At 36.1% G+C, this 8962-nt stretch overlaps 1 protein-coding gene across 2 annotated transcripts in view; it reads right to left on the reverse strand.

Moving 5' to 3' along the window:
* Positions 1 to 2093, reverse strand: part of LOC124555490 (transcription factor CP2) — an 897377-nt gene extending 895284 nt beyond the window's left edge. For both annotated transcript variants that reach the window (XM_047129415.1, XM_047129412.1), the window contains exon 1: positions 1855 to 2093. The gene's annotated coding sequence lies outside the window, so the exon portion shown is untranslated. The remainder of the gene's footprint in view (positions 1 to 1854) is intronic.
* Positions 2094 to 8962: the final 6869 nt, after the last annotated feature.

An 8962-nucleotide genomic window follows, 5' to 3' on the forward strand; every position in this document is an offset into this window, starting at 1 on the left:
TAGCATTTTGCACATCCTTGAGGTCCAGTATTTGTAGAAGGAACATTAATCGATCAGTTCTTTTGCACGAATTTTCGTTTTTCTGTCACATAACCAGCTCATCACTATGAGCCTCTGGAATGAACAGTCTACCTACGTTTGGTCATTACTCCTGGGTGTACTGGATTCCTTCCACCTTCCCAGAGAGTTTCGGATGGACATTTTACAGCACTACAGGTTTAGGTCTCCTTCAGGGCATTGCCTGATGAGAGGAAGAGCAGGGAGTGGGGAGAAGGGAGCATCGGGAGTATGAGCAGGACTATTTCTGCTAAATGATCTTTCTTACATTTAATTACATGATGTCACGCTTTGTCAAGGCATTTTAAAAAGGGTAACAGAAGTATGGAAGTTTGATGATACAGAAAGGCTGACGATGTAATGGAGCTTCTCCCTCACATAACTCTGCGCTCTAGCCAGTTCTTTCATCACATTTATCCCGGTGTAAAGTAATGTCACTCAACAATTATGGCTTGTGTTTCTGTCATCTTTTCGAGTAGTAACTAGAGACGATACTGTCATCTACCTGCAACAACAACAAACAACAATTAGAAACGTCTGTTTGCACCAGCATCTGTAGACTTCAACGAATACGTTAAAAATACTTACAGTCATATGTATCTTCATGTTTGGTTTACTTTCACTAATTCTCAGTGAAATTAAACCAAATTTGTATTTCCTTTTTATGTTTGTATTTAGTGTAAGTTATCAGATTAGAGGTCAATGACGAGACGGTATTCCCTTCTTGTAAATAATCAGGGAAGTTAAATCATTAACCCCATTTTCAATGTCTTCGTTAGCTTTTTTACTTTATTTCGTAATAACTGTCTCAGACAGAGATATGTGTAAGTACACATACCATGTAGTAATCCATACAAGTTCAGTGTCACACCGTATGTGCAAGAACACCTATTAGAGTACAATTATATCATGCCAAAACTTACTGCTCGATTGTTCCTGTTATTTCCATTGCGCGAAAAATGTGCGTCACGAAGGAACTCTTTTTACATAACCACAAATTTGTTTGCCATTCACATCATTACAGATTCGTGATTTTTATGAATTCCCATCCGCCGTCGTAATGTTCTTCAGCAACATAATTTTAAAAACAATTCATCTATAGGAAAAATTTGTATACACGAACTTGGCGCGTCTTGTCCGCCAAAGATATTACATTGGAAGCTACAAGCACTGTTAAGTTTTGATTAGTAAACGCTGGTAAAGGGTTTCTATGGGAACTGGGTGATTACTGGGAAATAGCGGGAGTTAATGATTGTACACACTGTTCCACAAGCAACATCACTGAACAGAACGAAAAGGTATTTTAGTTGTACCACAGATAGTATGGAATTCCACAAGATGCACTAGGATATTTCACTGGTTTTTAATTGTATACAGATGTTCGCTGTTGGGGAAACATGACGTCTGATAAATTGTTCACTAGTTAGTACAAAATTTGTCCACAATGATTTCATGTATTCTAAGACAACATACTTGGCCAGAGCATCGAACGTACTATATCTCTTTCTTATTAAGAATTGTTGCTTTGAAAGCGTAACTACGGTACTGCCGGTGTAGATCATATGTAAAACGACGTTCACCTGCATTTCTCCTAAGGGTGACTATCAGTACTCCTTCAACGCTGTATTTATTTCGGCGTTTCTTTACAACTATGAAATCATAACTCTGTGAAACGAAGGGTACCAATTCAAAAGGACAACAGTTGTGCAAAGCATATTTCATTACAAAAGTTAGGATGGAATGTATTAAGACTTATTTCTCGCATATTGAAATGCAATTATGCACACTTTCACCTACCTTAGAGGACTACTGGTATAAGGAAGTGTGGCTCGTGAGCGTTGACGCGGTGAATCGTCCAAGTTTTCGTTGTTATTAACTGACACACGTCAACAACGTATCCGATATTTCTGTGTATTGAAGAAACACAGCGTCACGTCATTATCCAGCCCCAGATGGCTAACGCATCTGTCCCTCACGCTTGCAATAACGTGAGTACCGTACAGAGTAACACATGCAACATACGTACTTCAAGACAATACTGCACGGAACTTCTCTGGTCGGCAGAAAAGCAAAGTGTCTGTTAAAAGGAGGTGCTATCGATATCACCGTTTGTTCTACAGAAGTTACATTTACGTACCTTGCCCAAAAAGGCTTGAATAAATGTATACATTGTTAAATGAAATTACAACGTAAAGGTTCGAAATCTTTCAAAGTATGGCCATGGCAATATATAATGATTATGCTTTATTTATAAACTATCATATAATTAAAACAATTTATCGTGACACCAATACGCTGAAAAAACCCAAAACATATTTCTTGTTCTGTATTTTTGGAATCTCTCTAAATTTGCGATTTATTATCATTTACAGAAAGTTACTTCTGCATGTAACAGCGGTGTGAAGGTAACCTCCGTTATATTATCCATGGAGTCATGTGCGGAGCACTTGTTTTTCTATTTCCCAGTATTGCTTTGAGTGCACAAAAGCTATTGTAGATGTTTGACTGCTAATACTTCTTAGTCCGTTCAAGGAAAAATACGTTTGCTTTGACAGAGAGCAAGAAAACCACCAATCTGGAAATGATTGTGACTATTTATCGTGTTTTCCGAGGGCGGTTATTTCAAATTCTCTGTCATACAAATACAGTGCATGGGTATGCGTCTTGGGTCAGTATCAGTACGCAGAAAACATTTGAAATTGCCCCCGATTACGTTCGTAACGCCGATTAATCATCGTCGACCTATACTCGTTGCCTTAAAAAAGTAGCAGGCGCCGACTACTCGTGTAAATGTTTTATATTCGATGTGGATTCTTGCTTTGTTTTTATTTTTATGATCTTTTGTTGTTAATAATTAAAACGAAGCTTTCACGCTTCTGTGATAATATTCCACTTATTACACAGATTCTATGGATACTCAGGTATTTGTGACTATAGTTCTGAAATTTACCACTGCACTCTTGGTAACATCCATGTAGGTTATAGTGTGGCATTGGCCACCCCCACCCCCGTCCCTTGAATTCTGGTTGTGGTGACAGATTGATCTTAACACAGCCTGAGGTATAGGTTTGGTTGAAAGATGACGATTTGGTTGTGAGATGGCGAAATGAATGAATGTGAAAGCCAAATAAAGGTTTTGGTAACAAATTGACCGGTAGTACAGCCCAAGGTTTACTTATTGCTACACATAGTGGCCAGTCTTTTTGTGAAACACTGCAGTGTCTCAGACCGGAAGTTTAAGGTAATTGTTAGTAGTCTGTGCCATACCCGTTACTTGCCCGATGACAGTAGACAGTATAACATGTTTCTTGTATGTGAGTGGTATCTGGTTTCTCCTCGATATTTAGCTGGCTTCTATTATCAACCTTGCATCACATCCTTCCTTTAGCTTGGGAATATGTTTCATTTCTGATATTTTATCATGCCAGGTCTTACATCTGCAAACCACTGTGAAGTGCAAGGGTAACACTCAGAATTATCTTGGATAAATCTTTTCCATTAGCTGTTTTGTGGATTCTTTCTTCAAAAGACATCTTTGTTGCTTTTTCTTTCAATATTTCACTATTTCCTTTTGACATTTCTCTTAGTTCTTTCAAATCTAGTGTAGCAAACGACTAACACTAGTTTATGGTCACTATCTATTTCCGGACCTGGATAACCATTGCATAATTTTATCTGATTCCTGTGCCTCTGCTTCATTGGTATGTAATCTAACCAAAACTGCGTTTTATGTGGCACCTCTCATGTGTACCTTCTTCTAAAAGAAACTTCAAATAATGTGTTTGTGTTGACTGTATTTTGATTGCAGAAATCAACCAAATTTTCACCTCTTCCATGTTTTTCCCCCAAACCAAAGTTTCCTACTGTCTTATTTTCTGCATGGGATCCCACTACTGCATTAGGATTGCTCATTCTTACAATACTGCCATTTTTTAGTCAGTTTCACTAGTGCTTCAATATCTTCACACACAGTCTCCACTTCTTCCAACTCATGAGCCAGTGTTGAGAAATATATCAGAATGATTACCAAGTTCACAGGTTTACTGTTTATCTTAACAATCATTAGCCAGTCACTGACTTGGTAAGTATTGCCTACATTATTTGACTGTTTTCCTCTTATTATAACTGTCACTCCATGCTTTCCTCTTTTCTCACTATCACAATAAATTACTCTAAACTTATTATTGTAGAGGTTTCAATTTCCTCCCCGTCTTGTGCCATATAGGTCTACCAGGACTCGGTATTGGGACCATTGTTATTCTTGATTTTTATTAATGACCTACCACAACAGTTTCCATAAGCTGATACCATAGTATTTGCTGATGATACCAGCTTTATTATGAAAGGGGAGAATGCTTATGAGATACAGCAAAAAATCGACAAAACAGCAGAAGTCGCAGAAAAATGGTTTAAAGATAACTGTCTAGTTGTCAATGACAAGAAAACTGTGTGGATGAACTTAAACCATATAAGAAACAAAAATGCGACCAACGTAAAATTCACGTCATCGAATAGCCAAATTCACCAAAAGAATTACGTAAAAAATTTTAGGACTATGGGTGGATGAGCATGTAAGGTGGAAAAAAACATGTAGAAATGCTTAACAAAAAATTAAGCAAGTACTGTTACGTATTAAGAGTGCTTAAAGTTTGCTGCGATACTGAAACAGTGTTAAGTGCTTATTACACATACATGCATAGTCTGCTGAAGTATGGTATAGTTTTCTGGGGAAATACCTCTTTTACAAATCAGTCTTTTAAGCTCTAAAAGAAAGCTGTAAGATTAATAAGTGATGCTGCTTACAGAGCACCATGTAGAGGTATCTTCAAGGAATTAAAATTCATGACCTTACCATCCGTATTTATATTTGAAAGCATCTGCTTCATTAAAAACCATCAAGTTTCAGCTTTGAATAGTGAGATCCACAATTATCTAACAAGGAACAGGGATGACTATCATAGGGATGTGCACAGAAAATCAATATATCACGACGGTGCTGTTTACAAACCAAAAATTCTATACAGTGCATTGCCAGATAGCATAAAAAAATACCAAACATTAACACATTCAAAAAAGGACTAAAAATCTATTAAGAAACAGCAGCATCTACAGCATTAATGAATACCTGGAATTTTGCTCAAATCTGTATGTCTACTTCATAACTCTCTAAACAAAAATTCATAATTATAAACCATTCCCAGATAAAAACAAAATCTTTCAGCCATGTATGTACCTAATTATGCACCTAGTTTTTGTGCTGTGTTACTATGCTTAGTTAACGAAAGTACTGGTATAATAGTTTTAGTAAAATCGGCGAAGGGGTTTCACTAGCATTTATTCTATCTGTATGTACGTATATAATTTTATAATCAAATTAAGCAGAATAATGTTTTTGTTATAAAGATGTGTTGATACCAATGATAAGATTTTGTACATTATGTAAATATGTAATATTTTATGCTGTCCTGTACTTTTACAAGTCCAATGTCATGAATGTGGTCATTCGCCCAGTTCCACAGATCTCATCATGCAGGAAGACTGCCATATATGAGGGGACAGTCTAGGTAATCATTAACAAAGTGAAGCAGGTGTTAGAAACTGCATTAATAATCAACTACCAGAACTGTTAAACTTCTGTAAATGAACAGTGCTCACTCAGTATAAATTTAAAACATACAAGTAACAGGAAAGGCCTCACTTAAAACTAAATCTGGTTCCTCAGTTACCATACATTAAATAGCCAATACTTATCTTTTACTGCTGTGTTAATATATGTATGATCATAGTGATGTGATACAATAAAGAGTAGGGACCTGTTTGCAAAGAATATTGCTAGCTGACATGCAGTTAATAGGAAACTTCAATTCTTGAATTGAATTATAGACGGAGTAGCTCATGAAGTGTGCTTTTACACGTCTGTTGAACTTACAGGAATGCTCAATTACTTGTTTGATGTGTAATAGCACTTTGGTGAAGACCTATACATTAGACTGCAAGAAAATAAAAACCTAGACAAGGAGACAAATTGTTCATTTTTTCCATCTCGTATTGTCACTTTGTAAATCACAAAAATCAGTTAAATGGATTTTTATGCTCAACAAGAAATGCTGTTAAGGAGTATGAATACTGTGGCATGGAAATCAAGTGGAATATTGTAATGATAATCTGCATCTAGCACTCACCTAATGGTAATATAACCCAGTCCATGAACGGATATGAAGATGTTGTGTATTTCTGTAAATCTAAATATAATGAGATCGTAGTATAAGGTGAGTTTAAGGTTATTTTGCAGATGTCAACCACAGTGAGAGATATAAATAATCTTATAGTAAATTTCAATATCTAACCCAGCTGAAACTCCAGAATTCCAATGGCCAGCAAATAATAGGTACCGAACAGATATGCGCTACATTTAATAAATATTTTTCAGGTATATCTGACAGTCTGTCAGCAGGCTACTCTCCTGTAGCAAAATCTTGCTCCTTAGAATGCACTTTTTATGAAAAATCACTTTTCTAATTCTTGCAGCAGTGAAGGAGATTCTCAAAATTTTTAGGAACATCAATAATCCCCTCTCATGTGTCCTTGACAATATACCTGTCCACACAATAAAAAGGACAATAACAGTGAAACCACTGTGACATAACCAACTCTTCCTTAAGAACTGGCATTTTACCTGAACCATTTAGAACCTTTCTTGAAAAGTAGCTCCTTACTAACACTATAGCATTCTGGCTTTCAGAAAAGTAAGTAATTCAATGAACTTTTTTCTTCAGATATTAAATGCATTTAATACAAAAAAATGCTTTTTGACTTGTTATTGGCCCAATAAAGGCTTTTTTCCTGCTTATTCACTTTCTTCCGTGAACTTGATGTGTATGGTATAAGAGGAGTCTTCAAGGGCTGGGCTTAGCCCTATCTATGCAACATAAGGCATTTGGTAGAAATAATATCTGAGAGAATAACAACTCCTCATGATGAAATACCAGTTGCCTCACGACTCCTTCAAGGCTCAACCATAGGTCCACTTCTCTTCATTCTGTTCATGATCTCCATTAAAACCTACCTCCATCAGTACCACCAGTACCTGTATCGTTCACTGATGGTGTAAACCTGGTCTCTTGCAACATTTCTATGCAGAGATAAGAGCTAATTTGTTTCTGAGGGTTGAAATATATAGCATTTGTCACACAAAAATGGATTGTAAAGGTCATGCTGTGATTACAACCACACACGGCATCATAGCCAATTTTCAAGGAACTGTAAGATTATTGCTTGTCCCATGAATTAACATTTTAGACCATCTCATCCATAAATAAGGATCTGCATCTGTTTGATCTGATTTACCTCGTATATGATCACCACACCCACGTAAAAGATAATGTACATCTGACTGAGTAAATGCTACAGTAGTATATGGAACACAGGCATCATATTATATACTACACCACCATTATCAATAATAAAAACAAAACCATTAAGTAAGAATAACAATGGTATACTGCTCCAAAATTATTTCTGTCAATGAAGGAACTGATGGAAACCAAATTATGTTAAATGTCAGCATAATATGCTTGCAACAGTGTAGAAGTTAACTTAAAGTTGATTTTTTATTGACAATTCTTATCATAATATTTATACATTCTCTGCTGTAGTACATGTACATGTAAGAACTGTCATAATGATTAGATGTGTGTTTTTGTTCAAATTTTCCATAACACATATCCCATACTGTGAAAATGATTCTATTACAAAATAAATATTTGTGCTGGGAACAAACATGAGGATTTGGCGAACACAGGAGAGACCTGTGCATGATCTTCAGTTATCTAGTGTACAAAGAATTCTTTTCACCAAACTAAAAATCAGCCATCAGCTACATAAAAATTTTAATTTCACTTTACTAGTTTCAACAGATTAATCTGTCATCTTCAGAGCTTTGATAAAGGTTTAAAGCACAGGTAAGCCGACATCAAAATAAGGATCACATGATGAAAACATCCTTCGTTAAAGTACAGCAGACTGTGACACATTCCAAAAAGTACATAATATATGTGATATATAGCAACCAAGTGACTGATACCTGCAGCTCACTTTTTCTGTGTAAATACTTTGTTTACATTGGCTTCATTGAATTAGAAGACAATTCTGTAAGACAACAGGGAGTGAAAGTATGCAGAATAATCTAGCACCCTGGTCTTCAAGTCATCACAATGAGAGAAATGCAAAAAATGCTGATTTGGCCTCTTTGATGAGATCTTTTCTGTATTCTATGTGCTGGCTACGTTTCTGTGTGTTATCCATATGGACCTTAAGGAATTTTAAACATAGTGTTTTATGTAGTGTGTAACCAATAACATCTGTTTCTGCTACCATCTGTTAATTTTTATTTATTTGGAATTGCATAATATGATTGAGGCTCAGACTGCTATGAAATGGCTGTAGACCTGTTCAGCTATCATCTGTGCTGTGTGTAATGGGGTAGTGTTTGGGCCCTAGATTAGTATGCTTTTGTCATTCAGAAACATTTCAGTTTTTGAACAATCATATAAAATTGTCGGAAGGTCATTTACACTAATGGAAAAAAACCACAACTCCAAAAAATAATTAATGGAGAGCAATAAAATTTTGGGAATACATTTGCCTAGGTAACATAATCAAGTAATTAACATTAAAAGCTCACAGGTTAATGTAAGTACAAGATAAATAGCACAACAATCAAAGTTGAAAGCAAGCATGCAAATGTGCATGCGTTGTGTTGTGCAGGTGCCAGATGTCAGCTTGAGAGATGGAGTTCTGTACTTGTTGCAGTCGGTCAGTCAATATAGGGCCGGTTAATGCTGTTTGTAGATGATGCTGGAGCTGTCATTGATAATGTCCCATATGAGCTCATTTGAAGACAGAG

Source organism: Schistocerca americana, chromosome X (genome assembly GCF_021461395.2).
Source record: "Schistocerca americana isolate TAMUIC-IGC-003095 chromosome X, iqSchAmer2.1, whole genome shotgun sequence".
NCBI lineage: Eukaryota > Metazoa > Arthropoda > Insecta > Orthoptera > Acrididae > Schistocerca > Schistocerca americana.